Source organism: Dendrobates tinctorius, unplaced genomic scaffold (assembly GCF_039654945.1).
Source record: "Dendrobates tinctorius isolate UK_male_01 unplaced genomic scaffold, ASM3965494v1 ptg000350l, whole genome shotgun sequence".
Lineage (NCBI taxonomy): Eukaryota > Metazoa > Chordata > Amphibia > Anura > Dendrobatidae > Dendrobates > Dendrobates tinctorius.
This window is the reverse complement of record NW_027362016.1, coordinates 2,953,706-2,977,600: the sequence shown is the minus strand read 5'-3', so window position 1 is coordinate 2,977,600 and position 23,895 is coordinate 2,953,706. Positions and strand designations below refer to the sequence as shown.

The 23,895-nt window shown below is 36.0% G+C and overlaps 6 non-coding genes across 6 annotated transcripts; all 6 read right to left on the bottom strand.

Moving 5' to 3' along the window:
- Positions 1–1,637: 1,637 nt before the first annotated feature.
- Positions 1,638–1,720, bottom strand: TRNAL-CAG (transfer RNA leucine (anticodon CAG)). The gene has a single exon. It is a non-coding gene; the product is annotated as a tRNA-Leu (tRNA).
- Positions 1,721–3,654: 1,934 nt separating this feature from the next.
- TRNAL-CAG (transfer RNA leucine (anticodon CAG)) lies at positions 3,655–3,737 on the bottom strand. The gene has a single exon. It is a non-coding gene; the product is annotated as a tRNA-Leu (tRNA).
- A 1,922-nt stretch (positions 3,738–5,659) lies between these two features.
- On the bottom strand, positions 5,660–5,742 carry TRNAL-CAG (transfer RNA leucine (anticodon CAG)). The gene has a single exon. It is a non-coding gene; the product is annotated as a tRNA-Leu (tRNA).
- Positions 5,743–10,742: 5,000 nt separating this feature from the next.
- On the bottom strand, positions 10,743–10,815 carry TRNAF-GAA (transfer RNA phenylalanine (anticodon GAA)). Its single transcript has one exon. It is a non-coding gene; the product is annotated as a tRNA-Phe (tRNA).
- A 4,853-nt stretch (positions 10,816–15,668) lies between these two features.
- TRNAL-CAG (transfer RNA leucine (anticodon CAG)) lies at positions 15,669–15,751 on the bottom strand. The gene has a single exon. It is a non-coding gene; the product is annotated as a tRNA-Leu (tRNA).
- A 3,015-nt stretch (positions 15,752–18,766) lies between these two features.
- On the bottom strand, positions 18,767–18,839 carry TRNAF-GAA (transfer RNA phenylalanine (anticodon GAA)). Its single transcript has one exon. It is a non-coding gene; the product is annotated as a tRNA-Phe (tRNA).
- Between the last annotated feature and the right edge of the window lie 5,056 nt (positions 18,840–23,895).

Genomic DNA, 23,895 nt, shown 5'->3' with positions numbered 1-23,895 from the left:
GAAAGGAAGAGCCCTATTTGGGTTTTGCAATGCAGATTTTGCAGGAATACCTTGCAGATGAAATTTGCAGAGTACCAAAACAGCAGAAAACCTCCCAAAGTGACCACATTTTAGAAATTATTTTGCACAATGAGTTAATCAACACCTGCAATTACTATTGTCAGCCTATAGGTGTTTTCACTCTGAACCATCCAGCATTGCAAGTATGCCAGTTTAGTGCCCAGCTTTTGCTTGCAGAGACAAGCAACCCATACATTTTTAAGTGGGCTCTACTCACTGGAGCAATGTCAAATATGTAGATGCTTTGTCTCACCATTAAAGTAGAAACCTCCTATATTTCAAATTAAAGATGACGGACCTGTGTGGAGCTTGTGTTTTTTGCCTTTTTGACTTTGTCCACAGCATATTTTTTAAGGACATTTGTCTCAGTAATGCCTCAGTGTTTCAAAGTCAAACAAGCTGACTATAATCATTCAGCTAGTGTCTGATAAGTGCTGTCTGTTTCAGCTATCAGGTTATCTTTTAATCCTCTTACAGCTAAGTCAATCTGAAATAAAACAAAATAGAGGAAAAATTACTAAAAAACATTCATGTGTTCAAAAGGAAAAAGTTACCGTTTCTCAAATTTTTAACATTTTGTTTTCTGTAGATAGTTAAGATTTTTAGGCCTTTTGATCATGATCAGTCCATGTGCTTTGTTTAATATCTCCTTAAAATGTAAACGGTGAAGAAAAAGCATTTTGCCGAAACCCGGGACCTTTAGATCTTCAGTCTAACGCTCTCCCAACTGAGCTATTTCAGCCATATCTATACATTTTCTGGGGGGTTTGACACTCTGCAAATGTCAAGTGTCACACCTGGAGGGATATATTATAATTTTTCATTTGACTGTTTTTTGAAGCATGATTTCTATTTGAAACGCCTTCCATTTTGCTGTACATATTTAATAACATTCATTAACTATTTGTGAATGAGTAGAAAAAGACAGCAATTTTGCCATTGAATTTTTACATTTTCAGTTTGTCTCCATGCACCAGTATAATTCTGACCCTGTGCTTCTAGAATAGGTCATGGTCACACATAAAACACAATTTGCATGCATAATGTTACATCAAGTTTTATTTTTTATGAGATGCAAACAATTGGAGCAAAAAAGAGACAAAAATTTAGAGAAAATATTTTATTGATTGTTAAAAGTGAGACCATTTGTCCCAAAATGTGCTGAAACATGTCAGAATGACATGGGCATTTCACATTTTTTAAACTATGATTACCTACTTGTTAAGTTTTTGTTTATTAAGTATCGTTATGGTCTATTGATGTATGAGGTGAAAACTATGAAAGTAGACTTACCAGCAAATCCGTTTCTAGATATATTTCATGACAGCACTGTAGAAGGTTGATTCCCTACCCTAATAGGGACAGAGAACACAAAGAGGTGAAATAGTCCCTCCTCATTGACTGTCCAAAGGATTTTTCTAGTGCCAAAAGAACAACAGACATATGCACAAAAAATCTGTTTGATGTTCCTAGAGTTCTTTTTTGAGAGGACAAATTCAGATTCACTCCAAAGACTCTCAGGAAATTTTTCAAAACCACATTACATGAAGATAAAGTTACTTGAAATTAAATGTTGATGTCAGAAGTGGGATTTGAACCCACGCCTCCAGGGGAGACTGCGCCCTGAACGCAGCGCCTTAGACCGCTCGGCCATCCTGACTTCGATATGCAATTAGAACTTAACTCCTTCCATGCTAGTCAGCAGAAATGTTACCATTCCTTGTGATTACAAACTTGTCACACCACCCCAAAAAAGTCAATAAATAACATTTTTTATATGCGTACTTTTCGTCTGCATTAATTTTTAAACCTCCATTTATTTTGTTTGGATATTAGAGATGTTAGATTTCTCACAAATACGGTGATGCACCACATTTCTTCAGAAACTACTGTTTGGCCACACAGCAGGGCTTTGAAAGGAAGAGCCCTATTTGGGTTTTGCAATGCAGATTTTGCAGGAATACCTTGCAGATGAAATTTGCAGAGTACCAAAACAGCAGAAAACCTCCCAAAGTGACCACATTTTAGAAATTATTTTGCACAATGAGTTAATCAACACCTGCAATTACTATTGTCAGCCTATAGGTGTTTTCACTCTGAACCATCCAGCATTGCAAGTATGCCAGTTTAGTGCCCAGCTTTTGCTTGCAGAGACAAGCAACCCATACATTTTTAAGTGGGCTCTACTCACTGGAGCAATGTCAAATATGTAGATGCTTTGTCTCACCATTAAAGTAGAAACCTCCTATATTTCAAATTAAAGATGACGGACCTGTGTGGAGCTTGTGTTTTTTGCCTTTTTGACTTTGTCCACAGCATATTTTTTAAGGACATTTGTCTCAGTAATGCCTCAGTGTTTCAAAGTCAAACAAGCTGACTATAATCATTCAGCTAGTGTCTGATAAGTGCTGTCTGTTTCAGCTATCAGGTTATCTTTTAATCCTCTTACAGCTAAGTCAATCTGAAATAAAACAAAATAGAGGAAAAATTACTAAAAAACATTCATGTGTTCAAAAGGAAAAAGTTACCGTTTCTCAAATTTTTAACATTTTGTTTTCTGTAGATAGTTAAGATTTTTAGGCCTTTTGATCATGATCAGTCCATGTGCTTTGTTTAATATCTCCTTAAAATGTAAACGGTGAAGAAAAAGCATTTTGCCGAAACCCGGGATTGGACCAGGGACCTTTAGATCTTCAGTCTAACGCTCTCCCAACTGAGCTATCTCAGCCATATCTATACATTTTCTGGGGGGTTTGACACTCTGCAAATGTCAAGTGTCACACCTGGAGGGATATATTATAATTTTTCATTTGACTGTTTTTTGAAGCATGATTTCTATTTGAAACGCCTTCCATTTTGCTGTACATATTTAATAACATTCATTAACTATTTGTGAATGAGTAGAAAAAGACAGCAATTTTGCCATTGAATTTTTACATTTTCAGTTTGTCTCCATGCACCAGTATAATTCTGACCCTGTGCTTCTAGAATAGGTCATGGTCACACATAAAACACAATTTGCATGCATAATGTTACATCAAGTTTTATTTTTTATGAGATGCAAACAATTGGAGCAAAAAAGAGACAAAAATTTAGAGAAAATATTTTATTGATTGTTAAAAGTGAGACCATTTGTCCCAAAATGTGCTGAAACATGTCAGAATGACATGGGCATTTCACATTTTTTAAACTATGATTACCTACTTGTTAAGTTTTTGTTTATTAAGTATCGTTATGGTCTATTGATGTATGAGGTGAAAACTATGAAAGTAGACTTACCAGCAAATCCGTTTCTAGATATATTTCATGACAGCACTGTAGAAGGTTGATTCCCTACCCTAATAGGGACAGAGAACACAAAGAGGTGAAATAGTCCCTCCTCATTGACTGTCCAAAGGATTTTTCTAGTGCCAAAAGAACAACAGACATATGCACAAAAAATCTGTTTGATGTTCCTAGAGTTCTTTTTTGAGAGGACAAATTCAGATTCACTCCAAAGACTCTCAGGAAATTTTTCAAAACCACATTACTAAGTTTTGTTTGACCTCATCTAATCAATAAATGAAGATAAAGTTTCTTGAAATTAAATGTTGATGTCAGAAGTGGGATTTGAACCCACGCCTCCAGGGGAGACTGCGACCTGAACGCAGCGCCTTAGACCGCTCGGCCATCCTGACTTCGATATGCAATTAGAACTTAACTCCTTCCATGCTAGTCAGCAGAAATGTTACCATTCCTTGTGATTACAAACTTGTCACACCACCCCAAAAAAGTCAATAAATAACATTTTTTATATGCGTACTTTTCGTCTGCATTAATTTTTAAACCTCCATTTATTTTGTTTGGATATTAGAAATGTTAGATTTCTCACAAATACGGTGATGCACCACATTTCTTCAGAAACTACTGTTTGGCCACACAGCAGGGCTTTGAAAGGAAGAGCCCTATTTGGGTTTTGCAATGCAGATTTTGCAGGAATACCTTGCAGATGAAATTTGCAGAGTACCAAAACAGCAGAAAACCTCCCAAAGTGACCACATTTTAGAAATTATTTTGCACAATGAGTTAATCAACACCTGCAATTACTATTGTCAGCCTATAGGCGTTTTCACTCTGAACCATCCAGCATTGCAAGTATGCCAGTTTAGTGCCCAGCTTTTGCTTGCAGAGACAAGCAACCCATACATTTTTAAGTGGGCTCTACTCACTGGAGCAATGTCAAATATGTAGATGCTTTGTCTCACCATTAAAGTAGAAACCTCCTATATTTCAAATTAAAGATGACGGACCTGTGTGGAGCTTGTGTTTTTTGCCTTTTTGACTTTGTCCACAGCATATTTTTTAAGGACATTTGTCTCAGTAATGCCTCAGTGTTTCAAAGTCAAACAAGCTGACTATAATCATTCAGCTAGTGTCTGATAAGTGCTGTCTGTTTCAGCTATCAGGTTATCTTTTAATCCTCTTACAGCTAAGTCAATCTGAAATAAAACAAAATAGAGGAAAAATTACTAAAAAACATTCATGTGTTCAAAAGGAAAAAGTTACCGTTTCTCAAATTTTTAACATTTTGTTTTCTGTAGATAGTTAAGATTTTTAGGCCTTTTGATCATGATCAGTCCATGTGCTTTGTTTAATATCTCCTTAAAATGTAAACGGTGAAGAAAAAGCATTTTGCCGAAACCCGGGACCTTTAGATCTTCAGTCTAACGCTCTCCCAACTGAGCTATTTCAGCCATATCTATACATTTTCTGGGGGGTTTGACACTCTGCAAATGTCAAGTGTCACACCTGGAGGGATATATTATAATTTTTCATTTGACTGTTTTTTGAAGCATGATTTCTATTTGAAACGCCTTCCATTTTGCTGTACATATTTAATAACATTCATTAACTATTTGTGAATGAGTAGAAAAAGACAGCAATTTTGCCATTGAATTTTTACATTTTCAGTTTGTCTCCATGCACCAGTATAATTCTGACCCTGTGCTTCTAGAATAGGTCATGGTCACACATAAAACACAATTTGCATGCATAATGTTACATCAAGTTTTATTTTTTATGAGATGCAAACAATTGGAGCAAAAAAGAGACAAAAATTTAGAGAAAATATTTTATTGATTGTTAAAAGTGAGACCATTTGTCCCAAAATGTGCTGAAACATGTCAGAATGACATGGGCATTTCACATTTTTTAAACTATGATTACCTACTTGTTAAGTTTTTGTTTATTAAGTATCGTTATGGTCTATTGATGTATGAGGTGAAAACTATGAAAGTAGACTTACCAGCAAATCCGTTTCTAGATATATTTCATGACAGCACTGTAGAAGGTTGATTCCCTACCCTAATAGGGACAGAGAACACAAAGAGGTGAAATAGTCCCTCCTCATTGACTGTCCAAAGGATTTTTCTAGTGCCAAAAGAACAACAGACATATGCACAAAAAATCTGTTTGATGTTCCTAGAGTTCTTTTTTGAGAGGACAAATTCAGATTCACTCCAAAGACTCTCAGGAAATTTTTCAAAACCACATTACTAAGTTTTGTTTGACCTCATCTAATCAATAAATGAAGATAAAGTTTCTTGAAATTAAATGTTGATGTCAGAAGTGGGATTTGAACCCACGCCTCCAGGGGAGACTGCGACCTGAACGCAGCGCCTTAGACCACTCGGCCATCCTGACTTCGATATGCAATTAGAACTTAACTCCTTCCATGCTAGTCAGCAGAAATGTTACCATTCCTTGTGATTACAAACTTGTCACACCACCCCAAAAAAGTCAATAAATAACATTTTTTATATGCGTACTTTTCGTCTGCATTAATTTTTAAACCTCCATTTATTTTGTTTGGATATTAGAAATGTTAGATTTCTCACAAATACGGTGATGCACCACATTTCTTCAGAAACTACTGTTTGGCCACACAGCAGGGCTTTGAAAGGAAGAGCCCTATTTGGGTTTTGCAATGCAGATTTTGCAGGAATACCTTGCAGATGAAATTTGCAGAGTACCAAAACAGCAGAAAACCTCCCAAAGTGACCACATTTTAGAAATTATTTTGCACAATGAGTTAATCAACACCTGCAATTACTATTGTCAGCCTATAGGTGTTTTCACTCTGAACCATCCAGCATTGCAAGTATGCCAGTTTAGTGCCCAGCTTTTGCTTGCAGAGACAAGCAACCCATACATTTTTAAGTGGGCTCTACTCACTGGAGCAATGTCAAATATGTAGATGCTTTGTCTCACCATTAAAGTAGAAACCTCCTATATTTCAAATTAAAGATGACGGACCTGTGTGGAGCTTGTGTTTTTTGCCTTTTTGACTTTGTCCACAGCATATTTTTTAAGGACATTTGTCTCAGTAATGCCTCAGTGTTTCAAAGTCAAACAAGCTGACTATAATCATTCAGCTAGTGTCTGATAAGTGCTGTCTGTTTCAGCTATCAGGTTATCTTTTAATCCTCTTACAGCTAAGTCAATCTGAAATAAAACAAAATAGAGGAAAAATTACTAAAAAACATTCATGTGTTCAAAAGGAAAAAGTTACCGTTTCTCAAATTTTTAACATTTTGTTTTCTGTAGATAGTTAAGATTTTTAGGCCTTTTGATCATGATCAGTCCATGTGCTTTGTTTAATATCTCCTTAAAATGTAAACGGTGAAGAAAAAGCATTTTGCCGAAACCCGGGACCTTTAGATCTTCAGTCTAACGCTCTCGCAACTGAGCTATTTCAGCCATATCTATACATTTTCTGGGGGGTTTGACACTCTGCAAATGTCAAGTGTCACACCTGGAGGGATATATTATAATTTTTCATTTGACTGTTTTTTGAAGCATGATTTCTATTTGAAACGCCTTCCATTTTGCTGTACATATTTAATAACATTCATTAACTATTTGTGAATGAGTAGAAAAAGACAGCAATTTTGCCATTGAATTTTTACATTTTCAGTTTGTCTCCACGCACCAGTATAATTCTGACCCTGTGCTTCTAGAATAGGTCATGGTCACACATAAAACACAATTTGCATGCATAATGTTACATCAAGTTTTATTTTTTATGAGATGCAAACAATTGGAGCAAAAAAGAGACAAAAATTTAGAGAAAATATTTTATTGATTGTTAAAAGTGAGACCATTTGTCCCAAAATGTGCTGAAACATGTCAGAATGACATGGGCATTTCACATTTTTTAAACTATGATTACCTACTTGTTAAGTTTTTGTTTATTAAGTATCGTTATGGTCTATTGATGTATGAGGTGAAAACTATGAAAGTAGACTTACCAGCAAATCCGTTTCTAGATATATTTCATGACAGCACTGTAGAAGGTTGATTCCCTACCCTAATAGGGACAGAGAACACAAAGAGGTGAAATAGTCCCTCCTCATTGACTGTCCAAAGGATTTTTCTAGTGCCAAAAGAACAACAGACATATGCACAAAAAATCTGTTTGATGTTCCTAGAGTTCTTTTTTGAGAGGACAAATTCAGATTCACTCCAAAGACTCTCAGGAAATTTTTCAAAACCACATTACTAAGTTTTGTTTGACCTCATCTAATCAATAAATGAAGATAAAGTTTCTTGAAATTAAATGTTGATGTCAGAAGTGGGATTTGAACCCACGCCTCCAGGGGAGACTGCGACCTGAAAGCTGCGCCTTAGACTGCTCGACCATCCTGACTTCGATATGCAATTGGAACTTAACTCCTTCCATGCTAGTCAGCAGAAATGTTACCATTCCTTGTGATTACAAACTTGTCACACCACCCCAAAAAAGTCAATAAATAACATTTTTTATATGCGTACTTTTCGTCTGCATTAATTTTTAAACCTCCATTTATTTTGTTTGGATATTAGAAATGTTAGATTTCTCACAAATACGGTGATGCACCACATTTCTTCAGAAACTACTGTTTGGCCACACAGCAGGACTTTGAAAGGAAGAGCCCTATTTGGGTTTTGCAATGCAGATTTTGCAGGAATACCTTGCAGATGAAATTTGCAGAGTACCAAAACAGCAGAAAACCTCCCAAAGTGACCACATTTTAGAAATTATTTTGCACAATGAGTTAATCAACACCTGCAATTACTATTGTCAGCCTATAGGTGTTTTCACTCTGAACCATCCAGCATTGCAAGTATGCCAGTTTAGTGCCCAGCTTTTGCTTGCAGAGGCAAGCAACCCATACATTTTTAAGTGGGCTCTACTCACTGGAGCAATGTCAAATATGTAGATGCTTTGTCTCACCATTAAAGTAGAAACCTCTTATATTTCAAATTAAAGATGACGGACCTGTGTGGAGCTTGTGTTTTTTGCCTTTTTGACTTTGTCCACAGCATATTTTTTAAGGACATTTGTCTCAGTAATGCCTCAGTGTTTCAAAGTCAAACAAGCTGACTATAATCATTCAGCTAGTGTCTGATAAGTGCTGTCTGTTTCAGCTATCAGGTTACCTTTTAATCCTCTTACAGCTAAGTCAATCTGAAATAAAACAAAATAGAGGAAAAATTACTAAAAAACATTCATGTGTTCAAAAGGAAAAAGTTACCGTTTCTCAAATTTTTAACATTTTGTTTTCTGTAGATAGTTAAGATTTTTAGGCCTTTTGATCATGATCAGTCCATGTGCTTTGTTTAATATCTCCTTAAAATGTAAATGGTGAAGAAAAAGCATTTTGCCGAAACCAGGGACCTTTAGATCTTCAGTCTAACGCTCTCCCAACTGAGCTATTTCGGCCATATCTATACATTTTCAGGGGGGTTTGACACTCTGCAAATGTCAAGTGTCACACCTGGAGGGATATATTATAATTTTTCATTTGACTGTTTTTTGAAGCATGATTTCTATTTGAAACGCCTTCCATTTTGCTGTACATATTTAATAACATTCATTAACTATTTGTGAATGAGTAGAAAAAGACAGCAATTTTGCCATTGAATTTTTACATTTTCAGTTTGTCTCCACGCACCAGTATAATTCTGACCCTGTGCTTCTAGAATAGGTCATGGTCGCACATAAAACACAATTTGCATGCATAATGTTACATCAAGTTTTATTTTTTATGAGATGCAAACAATTGGAGCAAAAAAGAGACAAAAATTTAGAGAAAATATTTTATTGATTGTTAAAAGTGAGACCATTTGTCCCAAAATGTGCTGAAACATGTCAGAATGACATGGGCATTTCACATTTTTTAAACTATGATTACCTACTTGTTAAGTTTTTGTTTATTAAGTATCGTTATGGTCTATTGATGTATGAGGTGAAAACTATGAAAGTAGACTTACCAGCAAATCCGTTTCTAGATATATTTCATGACAGCACTGTAGAAGGTTGATTCCCTACCCTAATAGGGACAGAGAACACAAAGAGGTGAAATAGTCCCTCCTCATTGACTGTCCAAAGGATTTTTCTAGTGCCAAAAGAACGACAGACATATGCACAAAAAATCTGTTTGATGTTCCTAGAGTTGTTTTTTGAGAGGACAAATTCAGATTCACTCCAAAGACTCTCAGGAAATTTTTCAAAACCACATTACTAAGTTTTGTTTGACCTCATCTAATCAATAAATGAAGATAAAGTTTCTTGAAATTAAATGTTGATGTCAGAAGTGGGATTTGAACCCACGCCTGCGAGACTGCGACCTGAACGCTGCGCCTTAGACCGCTCGGCCATCCTGACTTGGATATGCAATTGGAACTTAACTCCTTCCATGCTAGTCAGCAGAAATGTTACCATTCCTTGTGATTACAAACTTGTCACACCACCCCAAAAAAGTCAATAAATAACATTTTTTATATGCGTACTTTTCGTCTGCATTAATTTTTAAACCTCCATTTATTTTGTTTGGATATTAGAAATGTTAGATTTCTCACAAATACGGTGATGCACCACATTTCTTCAGAAACTACTGTTTGGCCACACAGCAGGGCTTTGAAAGGAAGAGCCCTATTTGGGTTTTGCAATGCAGATTTTGCAGGAATACCTTGCAGATGAAATTTGCAGAGTACCAAAACAGCAGAAAACCTCCCAAAGTGACCACATTTTAGAAATTATTTTGCACAATGAGTTAATCAACACCTGCAATTACTATTGTCAGCCTATAGGTGTTTTCACTCTGAACCATCCAGCATTGCAAGTATGCCAGTTTAGTGCCCAGCTTTTGCTTTCAGAGGCAAGCAACCCATACATTTTTAAGTGGGCTCTACTCACTGGAGCAATGTCAAATATGTAGATGCTTTGTCTCACCATTAAAGTAGAAACCTCCTATATTTCAAATTAAAGATGACGGACCTGTGTGGAGCTTGTGTTTTTTGCCTTTTTGACTTTGTCCACAGCTATTTTTTAAGGACATTTGTCTCAGTAATGCCTCAGTGTTTCAAAGTCAAACAAGCTGACTATAATCATTCAGCTAGTGTCTGATAAGTGCTGTCTGTTTCAGCTATCAGGTTACCTTTTAATCCTCTTACAGCTAAGTCAATCTGAAATAAAACAAAATAGAGGAAAAATTACTAAAAAACATTCATGTGTTCAAAAGGAAAAAGTTACCGTTTCTCAAATTTTTAACATTTTGTTTTCTGTAGATAGTTAATATTTTTAGGCCTTTTGATCATGATCAGTCCATGTGCTTTGTTTAATATCTCCTTAAAATGTAAACGGTGAAGAAAAAGCATTTTGCCGAAACCCGGGATTGGACCAGGGACCTTTAGATCTTCAGTCTAACGCTCTCCCAACTGAGCTATTTCGGCCATATCTATACATTTTCAGGGGGGTTTGACACTCTGCAAATGTCAAGTGTCACACCTGGAGGGATATATTATAATTTTTCATTTGACTGTTTTTTGAAGCATGATTTCTATTTGAAACGCCTTCCATTTTGCTGTACATATTTAATAACATTCATTAACTATTTGTGAATGAGTAGAAAAAGACAGCAATTTTGCCATTGAATTTTTACATTTTCAGTTTGTCTCCACGCACCAGTATAATTCTGACCCTGTGCTTCTAGAATAGGTCATGGTCGCACATAAAACACAATTTGCATGCATAATGTTACATCAAGTTTTATTTTTTATGAGATGCAAACAATTGGAGCAAAAAAGAGACAAAAATTTAGAGAAAATATTTTATTGATTGTTAAAAGTGAGACCATTTGTCCCAAAATGTGCTGAAACATGTCAGAATGACATGGGCATTTCACATTTTTTAAACTATGATTACCTACTTGTTAAGTTTTTGTTTATTAAGTATCGTTATGGTCTATTGATGTATGAGGTGAAAACTATGAAAGTAGACTTACCAGCAAATCCGTTTCTAGATATATTTCATGACAGCACTGTAGAAGGTTGATTCCCTACCCTAATAGGGACAGAGAACACAAAGAGGTGAAATAGTCCCTCCTCATTGACTGTCCAAAGGATTTTTCTAGTGCCAAAAGAACAACAGACATATGCACAAAAAATCTGTTTGATGTTCCTAGAGTTCTTTTTTGAGAGGACAAATTCAGATTCACTCCAAAGACTCTCAGGAAATTTTTCAAAACCACATTACATGAAGATAAAGTTACTTGAAATTAAATGTTGATGTCAGAAGTGGGATTTGAACCCACGCCTCCAGGGGAGACTGCGACCTGAACGCAGCGACTTAGACCGCTCGGCCATCCTGACTACGATATGCAATTGGAACTTAACTCCTTCCATGCTAGTCAGGAGAAATGTCACCATTCCTTGTGATTACAAACTTGTCACACCACCCCAAAAAAGTCAATAAATAACATTTTTTATATGCGTACTTTTCGTCTGCATTAATTTTTAAACCTCCATTTATTTTGTTTGGATATTAGAAATGTTAGATTTCTCACAAATACGGTGATGCACCACATTTCTTCAGAAACTACTGTTTGGCCACACAGCAGGGCTTTGAAAGGAAGAGCCCTATTTGGGTTTTGCAATGCAGATTTTGCAGGAATACCTTGCAGATGAAATTTGCAGAGTACCAAAACAGCAGAAAACCTCCCAAAGTGACCACATTTTAGAAATTATTTTGCACAATGAGTTAATCAACACCTGCAATTACTATTGTCAGCCTATAGGTGTTTTCACTCTGAACCATCCAGCATTGCAAGTATGCCAGTTTAGTGCCCAGCTTTTGCTTGCAGAGGCAAGCAACCCATACATTTTTAAGTGGGCTCTACTCACTGGAGCAATGTCAAATATGTAGATGCTTTGTCTCACCATTAAAGTAGAAACCTCCTATATTTCAAATTAAAGATGACGGACCTGTGTGGAGCTTGTGTTTTTTGCCTTTTTGACGTTGTCCACAGCATATTTTTTAAGGACATTTGTCTCAGTAATGCCTCAGTGTTTCAAAGTCAAACAAGCTGACTATAATCATTCAGCTAGTGTCTGATAAGTGCTGTCTGTTTCAGCTATCAGGTTACCTTTTAATCCTCTTACAGCTAAGTCAATCTGAAATAAAACAAAATAGAGGAAAAATTACTAAAAAACATTCATGTGTTCAAAAGGAAAAAGTTACCGTTTCTCAAATTTTTAACATTTTGTTTTCTGTAGATAGTTAAGATTTTTAGGCCTTTTGATCATGATCAGTCCATGTGCTTTGTTTAATATCTCCTTAAAATGTAAACGGTGAAGAAAAAGCATTTTGCCGAAACCCGGGATTGGACCAGGGACCTTTAGATCTTCAGTCTAACGCTCTCCCAACTGAGCTATTTTGGCCATATCTATACGTTTTCTGGGGGGTTTGACACTCTGCAAATGTCAAGTGTCACACCTGGAGGGATATATTATAATTTTTCATTTGACTGTTTTTTGAAGCATGATTTCTATTTGAAACGCCTTCCATTTTGCTGTACATATTTAATAACATTCATTAACTATTTGTGAATGAGTAGAAAAAGACAGCAATTTTGCCATTGAATTTTTACATTTTCAGTTTGTCTCCATGCACCAGTATAATTCTGACCCTGTGCTTCTAGAATAGGTCATGGTCGCACATAAAACACAATTTGCATGCATAATGTTACATCAAGTTTTATTTTTTATGAGATGCAAACAATTGGAGCAAAAAAGAGACAAAAATTTAGAGAAAATATTTTATTGATTGTTAAAAGTGAGACCATTTGTCCCAAAATGTGCTGAAACATGTCAGAAGGACATGGGCATTTCACATTTTTTAAACTATGATTACCTACTTGTTAAGTTTTTGTTTATTAAGAATCGTTATGGTCTATTGATGTATGAGGTGAAAACTATGAAAGTAGACTTACCAGCAAATCCGTTTCTAGATATATTTCATGACAGCACTGTAGAAGGTTGATTCCCTACCCTAATAGGGACAGAGAACACAAAGAGGTGAAATAGTCCCTCGTCATTGACTGTCCAAAGGATTTTTCTAGTGCCAAAAGAACAACAGACATATGCACAAAAAATCTGTTTGATGTTCCTAGAGTTCTTTTTTGAGAGGACAAATTCAGATTCACTCCAAAGACTCTCAGGAAATTTTTCAAAACCACATTACTAAGTTTTGTTTGACCTCATCTAATCAATAAATGAAGATAAAGTTTCTTGAAATTAAATGTTGATGTCAGAAGTGGGATTTGAACCCACGCCTCCAGGGGAGACTGCGACCTGAACGCAGCGCCTTAGACCGCTCGGTATTAGACCGCTCGCCTTAGACTGCTTCGATATGCAATTGGAACTTAACTCCTTCCATGCTAGTCAGCAGAAATGTTACCATTCCTTGTGATTAAAAACTTGTCACACCACCCCAAAAAAGTCAATAAATAACATTTTTTATATGCGTACTTTTCGTCTGCATTAATTTTTAAACCTCCATTTATTTTGTTTGGATATTAGAAATGTTAGATTTCTCACAAATGCGGTGATGCACCACATTTCTTCAGAAACTACTGTTTGGCCACACAGCAGGGCTTTGAAAGGAAGAGCCCTATATGGGTTTTGCAATGCAGATTTTGCAGGAATACCTTGCAGATGAAATTTGCAGAGTACCAAAACAGCAGAAAACCTCCCAAAGTGACCACAGTTTAGAAATTATTTTGCACAATGAGTTAATCAACACCTGCAATTACTATTGTCAGCCTATAGGTGTTTTCACTCTGAACCATCCAGCATTGCAAGTATGCCAGTTTAGTGCCCAGCTTTTGCTTGCAGAGACAAGCAACCCATACATTTTTAAGTGGGCTCTACTCACTGGAGCAATGTCAAATATGTAGATGCTTTGTCTCACCATTAAAGTAGAAACCTCCTATATTTCAAATTAAAGATGACGGACCTGTGTTCAGCTTGTGTTTTTTGCCTTTTTGACTTTGTCCACAGCATATTTTTTAAGGACATTTGTCTCAGTAATGCCTCAGTGTTTCAAAGTCAAACAAGCTGACTATAATCATTCAGCTAGTGTCTGATAAGTGCTGTCTGTTTCAGCTATCAGGTTACCTTTTAATCCTCTTACAGCTAAGTCAATCTGAAATAAAACAAAATAGAGGAAAAATTACTAAAAAACATTCATGTGTTCAAAAGGAAAAAGTTACCGTTTCTCAAATTTTTAACATTTTGTTTTCTGTAGATAGTTAAGATTTTTAGGCCTTTTGATCATGATCAGTCCATGTGCTTTGTTTAATATCTCCTTAAAATGTAAACGGTGAAGAAAAAGCATTTTGCCGAAACCCGGGATTGGACCAGGGACCTTTAGATCTTCAGTCTAACGCTCTCCCAACTGAGCTATTTCTGCCATATCTATACATTTTCTGGGGGGTTTGACACTCTGCAAATGTCAAGTGTCACACCTGGAGGGATATATTATAATTTTTCATTTGACTGTTTTTTGAAGCATGATTTCTATTTGAAACGCCTTCCATTTTGCTGTACATATTTAATAACATTCATTAACTATTTGTGAATGAGTAGAAAAAGACAGCAATTTTGCCATTGAATTTTTACATTTTCAGTTTGTCTCCATGCACCAGTATAATTCTGACCCTGTGCTTCTAGAATAGGTCATGGTCACACATAAAACACAATTTGCATGCATAATGTTACATCAAGTTTTATTTTTTATGAGATGCAAACAATTGGAGCAAAAAAGAGACAAAAATTTAGAGAAAATATTTTATTGATTGTTAAAAGTGAGACCATTTGTCCCAAAATGTGCTGAAACATGTCAGAATGACATGGGCATTTCACATTTTTTAAACTATGATTACCAACTTGTTAAGTTTTTGTTTATTAAGTATCGTTATGGTCTATTGATGTATGAGGTGAAAACTATGAAAGTAGACTTACCAGCAAATCCGTTTCTAGATATATTTCATGACAGCACTGTAGAAGGTTGATTCCCTACCCTAATAGGGACAGAGAACACAAAGAGGTGAAATAGTCCCTCCTCATTGACTGTCCAAAGGATTTTTCTAGTGCCAAAAGAACAACAGACATATGCACAAAAAATCTGTTTGATGTTCCTAGAGTTCTTTTTTGAGAGGACAAATTCAGATTCACTCCAAAGACTCTCAGGAAATTTTTCAAAACCACATTACATGAAGATAAAGTTACTTGAAATTAAATGTTGATGTCAGAAGTGGGATTTGAACCCACGCCTCCAGGGGAGACTGCGACCTGAACGCAGCGCCTTAGACCGCTCGGCCATCCTGACTTCGATATGCAATTGGAACTTAACTCCTTCCATGCTAGTCAGCAGAAATGTTACCATTCCTTGTGATTACAAACTTGTCACACCACCCCAAAAAAGTCAATAAATAACATTTTTTATATGCGAACTTTTCGTCTGCATTAATTTTTAAACCTCCATTTATTTTGTTTGGATATTAGAAATGTTAGATTTCTCACAAATACGGTGATGCACCACATTTCTTCAGAAACTACTGTTTGGCCACACAGCAGGGCTTTGAAAGGAAGAGCCCTATTTGGGTTTTGCAATGCAGATTTTGCAGGAATACCTTGCAGATGAAATTTGCAGAGTACCAAAACAGCAGAAAACCTCCCAAAGTGACCACATTTTAGAAATTATTTTGCACAATGAGTTAATCAACACCTGCAATTACTATTGTCAGCCTATAGGTGTTTTCACTCTGAACCATCCAGCATTGCAAGTATGCCAGCTTAGTGCCCAGCTTTTGCTTGCAGAGGCAAGCAACCCATACATTTTTAAGTGGGCTCTACTCACTGGAGCAATGTCAAATATGTAGATGCTTTGTCTCACCATTAAAGTAGAAACCTCCTATATTTCAAATTAAAGATGATGGACCTGTGTGGAGCTTGTGTTTTTTGCCTTTTTGACGTTGTCCACAGCATATTTTTTAAGGACATTTGTCTCAGTAATGCCTCAGTGTTTCAAAGTCAAACAAGCTGACTATAATCATTCAGCTAGTGTCTGATAAGTGCTGTCTGTTTCAGCTATCAGGTTACCTTTTAATCCTCTTACAGCTAAGTCAATCTGAAATAAAACAAAATAGAGGAAAAATTACTAAAAAACATTCATGTGTTCAAAAGGAAAAAGTTACCGTTTCTCAAATTTTTAACATTTTGTTTTCTGTAGATAGTTAAGATTTTTAGGCCTTTTGATCATGATCAGTCCATGTGCTTTGTTTAATATCTCCTTAAAATGTAAATGGTGAAGAAAAAGCATTTTGCCGAAACCCGGGACCTTTAGATCTTCAGTCTAACGCTCTCCCAACTGAGCTATTTTGGCCATATCTATACATTTTCTGGGGGGTTTGACACTCTGCAAATGTCAAGTGTCACACCTGGAGGGATATATTATAATTTTTCATTTGACTGTTTTTTGAAGCATGATTTCTATTTGAAACGCCTTCCAATTTGCTGTACATATTTAATAACATTCATTAACTATTTGTGAATGAGTAGAAAAAGACAGCAATTTTGCCATTGAATTTTTACATTTTCAGTTTGTCTCCATGCACCAGTATAATTCTGACCCTGTGCTTCTAGAATAGGTCATGGTCGCACATAAAACACAATTTGCATGCATAATGTTACATCAAGTTTTATTTTTTATGAGATGCAAACAATTGGAGCAAAAAAGAGACAAAAATTTAGAGAAAATATTTTATTGATTGTTAAAAGTGAGACCATTTGTCCCAAAATGTGCTGAAACATGTCAGAAGGACATGGGCATTTCACATTTTTTAAACTATGATTACCTACTTGTTAAGTTTTTGTTTATTAAGAATCGTTATGGTCTATTGATGTATGAGGTGAAAACTATGAAAGTAGACTTACCAGCAAATCCGTTTCTAGATATATTTCATGACAGCACTGTAGAAGGTTGATTCCCTACCCTAATAGGGACAGAGAACACAAAGAGGTGAAATAGTCCCTCGTCATTGACTGTCCAAAGGATTTTTCTAGTGCCAAAAGAACAACAGACATATGCACAAAAAATCTGTTTGATGTTCCTAGAGTTCTTTTTTGAGAGGACAAATTCAGATTCACTCCAAAGACTCTCAGGAAATTTTTCAAAACCACATTACTAAGTTTTGTTTGACCTCATCTAATCAATAAATGAAGATAAAGTTTCTTGAAATTAAATGTTGATGTTAGAAGTGGGATTTGAACCCACGCCTCCAGGGGAGACTGCGACCTGAACGCAGCGCCTTAGACCGCTCGGTATTAGACCGCTCGCCTTAGACTGCTTCGATATGCAATTGGAACTTAACTCCTTCCATGCTAGTCAGCAGAAATGTTACCATTCCTTGTGATTAAAAACTTGTCACACCACCCCAAAAAAGTCAATAAATAACATTTTTTATATGCGTACTTTTCGTCTGCATTAATTTTTAAACCTCCATTTATTTTGTTTGGATATTAGAAATGTTAGATTTCTCACAAATGCGGTGATGCACCACATTTCTTCAGAAACTACTGTTTGGCCACACAGCAGGGCTTTGAAAGGAAGAGCCCTATTTGGGTTTTGCAATGCAGATTTTGCAGGAATACCTTGCAGATGAAATTTGCAGAGTACCAAAACAGCAGAAAACCTCCCAAAGTGACCACAGTTTAGAAATTATTTTGCACAATGAGTTAATCAACACCTGCAATTACTATTGTCAGCCTATAGGTGTTTTCACTCTGAACCATCCAGCATTGCAAGTATGCCAGTTTAGTGCCCAGCTTTTGCTTGCAGAGACAAGCAACCCATACATTTTTAAGTGGGCTCTACTCACTGGAGCAATGTCAAATATGTAGATGCTTTGTCTCACCATTAAAGTAGAAACCTCCTATATTTCAAATTAAAGATGACGGACCTGTGTTCAGCTTGTGTTTTTTGCCTTTTTGACTTTGTCCACAGCATATTTTTTAAGGACATTTGTCTCAGTAATGCCTCAGTGTTTCAAAGTCAAACAAGCTGACTATAATCATTCAGCTAGTGTCTGATAAGTGCTGTCTGTTTCAGCTATCAGGTTACCTTTTAATCCTCTTACAGCTAAGTCAATCTGAAATAAAACAAAATAGAGGAAAAATTACTAAAAAACATTCATGTGTTCAAAAGGAAAAAGTTACCGTTTCTCAAATTTTTAACATTTTGTTTTCTGTAGATAGTTAAGATTTTTAGGCCTTTTGATCATGATCAGTCCATGTGCTTTGTTTAATATCTCCTTAAAATGTAAACGGTGAAGAAAAAGCATTTTGCCGAAACCCGGGATTGGACCAGGGACCTTTAGATCTTCAGTCTAACGCTCTCCCAACTGAGCTATTTCGGCCATATCTATACATTTTCTGGGGGGTTTGACACTCTGCAAATGTCAAGTGTCACACCTGGAGGGATATATTATAATTTTTCATTTGACTGTTTTTTGAAGCATGATTTCTATTTGAAACGCCTTCCATTTTGCTGTACATATTTAATAACATTCATTAACTATTTGTGAATGAGTAGAAAAAGACAGCAATTTTGCCATTGAATTTTTACATTTTCAGTTTGTCTCCATGCACCAGTATAATTCTGACCCTGTGCTTCTAGAATAGGTCATGGTCGCACATAAAACACAATTTGCATGCATAATGTTACATCAAGTTTTATTTTTTATGAGATGCAAACAATTGGAGCAAAAAAGAGACAAAAATTTAGAGAAAATATTTTATTGATTGTTAAAAGTGAGACCATTTGTCCCAAAATGTGCTGAAACATGTCAGAATGACATGGGCATTTCACATTTTTTAAACTATGATTACCTACTTGTTAAGTTTTTGTTTATTAAGTATCATTATGGTCTATTGATGTATGAGGTGAAAACTATGAAAGTAGACTTACCAGCAAATCCGTTTCTAGATATATTTCATGACAGCACTGTAGAAGGTTGATTCCCTACCCTAATAGGGACAGAGAACACAAAGAGGTGAAATAGTCCCTCCTCATTGACTGTCCAAAGGATTTTTCTAGTGCCAAAAGAACAACAGACATATGCACAAAAAATCTGTTTGATGTTCCTAGAGTTCTTTTTTGAGAGGACAAATTCAGATTCACTCCAAAGACTCTCAGGAAATTTTTCAAAACCACATTACTAAGTTTTGTTTGACCTCATCTAATCAATAAATGAAGATAAAGTTTCTTGAAATTAAATGTCAGAAGTGGGATTTGAACCCACGCCTCAAGGGGAGACTGCGATCTGAACGCAGCACCTTAGACCGCTCGGTATTAGACCGCTCGCCTTAGACCGCTTCGATATGCAATTGGAACTTAACTCCTTCCATGCTAGTCAGCAGAAATGTTACCATTCCTTGTGATTAAAAACTTGTCACACCACCCCAAAAAAGTCAATAAATAACATTTTTTATATGCGTACTTTTCGTCTGCATTAATTTTTAAACCTCCATTTATTTTGTTTGGATATTAGAAATGTTAGATTTCTCACAAATGCGGTGATGCACCACATTTCTTCAGAAACTACTGTTTGGCCACACAGCAGGGCTTTGAAAGGAAGAGCCCTATTTGGGTTTTGCAATGCAGATTTTGCAGGAATACCTTGCAGATGAAATTTGCAGAGTACCAAAACAGCAGAAAACCTCCCAAAGTGACCACATTTTAGAAATTATTTTGCACAATGAGTTAATCAACACCTGCAATTACTATTGTCAGCCTATAGGTGTTTTCACTCTGAACCATCCAGCATTGCAAGTATGCCAGTTTAGTGCCCAGCTTTTGCTTGCAGAGGCAAGCAACCCATACATTTTTAAGTGGGCTCTACTCACTGGAGCAATGTCAAATATGTAGATGCTTTGTCTCACCATTAAAGTAGAAACCTCCTATATTTCAAATTAAAGATGACGGACCTGTGTGGAGCTTGTGTTTTTTGCCTTTTTGACGTTGTCCACAGCATATTTTTTAAGGACATTTGTCTCAGTAATGCCTCAGTGTTTCAAAGTCAAACAAGCTGACTATAATCATTCAGCTAGTGTCTGATAAGTGCTGTCTGTTTCAGCTATCAGGTTACCTTTTAATCCTCTTACAGCTAAGTCAATCTGAAATAAAACAAAATAGAGGAAAAATTACTAAAAAACATTCATGTGTTCAAAAGGAAAAAGTTACCGTTTCTCAAATTTTTAACATTTTGTTTTCTGTAGATAGTTAAGATTTTTAGGCCTTTTGATCATGATCAGCCCATGTGCTTTGTTTAATATCTCCTTAAAATGTAAACGGTGAAGAAAAAGCATTTTGCCGAAACCCGGGATTGGACCAGGGACCTTTAGATCTTCAGTCTAACGCTCTCCCAACTGAGCTATTTCAGCCATATCTATTCATTTTCTGGGGGGTTTGACACTCTGCAAATGTCAAGTGTCACACCTGGAGGGATATATTATAATTTTTCATTTGACTGTTTTTTGAAGCATGATTTCTATTTGAAACGCCTTCCATTTTGCTGTACATATTTAATAACATTCATTAACTATTTGTGAATGAGTAGAAAAAGACAGCAATTTTGCCATTGAATTTTTACATTTTCAGTTTGTCTCCATGCACCAGTATAATTCTGACCCTGTGCTTCTAGAATAGGTCATGGTCACACATAAAACACAATTTGCATGCATAATGTTACATCAAGTTTTATTTTTTATGAGATGCAAACAATTGGAGCAAAAAAGAGACAAAAATTTAGAGAAAATATTTTATTGATTGTTAAAAGTGAGACCATTTGTCCCAAAATGTGCTGAAACATGTCAGAATGACATGGGCATTTCACATTTTTTAAACTATGATTACCAACTTGTTAAGTTTTTGTTTATTAAGTATCGTTATGGTCTATTGATGTATGAGGTGAAAACTATGAAAGTAGACTTACTAGCAAATCCGTTTCTAGATATATTTCATGACAGCACTGTAGAAGGTTGATTCCCTACCCTAAAAGGGACAGAGAACACAAAGAGGTGAAATAGTCCCTCCTCATTGACTGTCCAAAGGATTTTTCTAGTGCCAAAAGAACAACAGACATATGCACAAAAAATCTGTTTGATGTTCCTAGAGTTCTTTTTTGAGAGGACAAATTCAGATTCACTCCAAAGACTCTCAGGAAATTTTTCAAAACCACATTACATGAAGATAAAGTTACTTGAAATTAAATGTTGATGTCAGAAGTGGGATTTGAACCCACGCCTCCAGGGGAGACTGCGACCTGAACCTGAACCTTAGACCGCTAGGCCATCCTGACTTCAATATGCAATTGGAACTTAACTACTTCCATGCTAGTCAGCAGAAATGTTACCATTCCTTGTGATTACAAACTTGTCACACCACCCCAAAAAAGTCAATAAATAACATTTTTTATATGCGTACTTTTCGTCTGCATTAATTTTTAAACCTCCATTTATTTTGTTTGGATATTAGAAATGTTAGATTTCTCACAAATACGGTGATGCACCACATTTCTTCAGAAACTACTGTTTGGCCACACAGCAGGGCTTTGAAAGGAAGAGCCCTATTTGGGTTTTGCAATGCAGATTTTGCAGGAATACCTTGCAGATGAAATTTGCAGAGTACCAAAACAGCAGAAAACCTCCCAAAGTGACCACATTTTAGAAATTATTTTGCACAATGAGTTAATCAACACCTGCAATTACTATTGTCAGCCTATAGGTGTTTTCACTCTGAACCATCCAGCATTGCAAGTATGCCAGTTTAGTGCCCAGCTTTTGCTTGCAGAGGCAAGCAACCCATACATTTTTAAGTGGGCTCTACTCACTGGAGCAATGTCAAATATGTAGATGCTTTGTCTCACCATTAAAGTAGAAACCTCCTATATTTCAAATTAAAGATGACGGACCTGTGTGGAGCTTGTGTTTTTTGCCTTTTTGACGTTGTCCACAGCATATTTTTTAAGGACATTTGTCTCAGTAATGCCTCAGTGTTTCAAAGTCAAACAAGCTGACTATAATCATTCAGCTAGTGTCTGATAAGTGCTGTCTGTTTCAGCTATCAGGTTACCTTTTAATCCTCTTACAGCTAAGTCAATCTGAAATAAAACAAAATAGAGGAAAAATTACTAAAAAACATTCACGTGTTCAAAAGGAAAAAGTTACCGTTTCTCAAATTTTTAACATTTTGTTTTCTGTAGATAGTTAAGATTTTTAGGCCTTTTGATCATGATCAGTCCATGTGCTTTGTTTAATATCTCCTTAAAATGTAAATGGTGAAGAAAAAGCATTTTGCCGAAACCCGGGACCTTTAGATCTTCAGTCTAACGCTCTCCCAACTGAGCTATTTCAGACATATCTATACATTTTCTGGGGGGTTTGACACTCTGCAAATGTCAAGTGTCACACCTGGAGGGATATATTATAATTTTTCATTTGACTGTTTTTTGAAGCATGATTTCTATTTGAAACGCCTTCCATTTTGCTGTACATATTTAATAACATTCATTAACTATTTGTGAATGAGTAGAAAAAGACAGCAATTTTGCCATTGAATTTTTACATTTTCAGTTTGTCTCCACGCACCAGTATAATTCTGACCCTGTGCTTCTAGAATAGGTCATGGTCGCACATAAAACACAATTTGCATGCATAATGTTACATCAAGTTTTATTTTTTATGAGATGCAAACAATTGGAGCAAAAAAGAGACAAAAATTTAGAGAAAATATTTTATTGATTGTTAAAAGTGAGACCATTTGTCCCAAAATGTGCTGAAACATGTCAGAATGACATGGGCATTTCACATTTTTTAAACTATGATTACCAACTTGTTAAGTTTTTGTTTATTAAGTATCGTTATGGTCTATTGATGTATGAGGTGAAAACTATGAAAGTAGACTTACCAGCAAATCCGTTTCTAGATATATTTCATGACAGCACTGTAGAAGGTTGATTCCCTACCCTAATAGGGACAGAGAACACAAAGAGGTGAAATAGTCCCTCCTCATTGACTGTCCAAAGGATTTTTCTAGTGCCAAAAGAACAACAGACATATGCACAAAAAATCTGTTTGATGTTCCTAGAGTTCTTTTTTGAGAGGACAAATTCAGATTCACTCCAAAGACTCTCAGGAAATTTTTCAAAACCACATTACTAAGTTTTGTTTGACCTCATCTAATCAATAAATGAAGATAAAGTTTCTTGAAATTAAATGTTGAAGTCAGAAGTGGGATTTGAACCCACACCTCCAGGGGAGACTGCGACCTGAACGCTGCGGCTTAGACCACTCGGCCATCCTTACTTCGATATGCAATTGGAACTTAACTCCTTCCATGCTAGTCAGCAGAAATGTTACCATTCCTTGTGATTACAAACTTGTCACACCACCCCAAAAAAGTCAATAAATAAC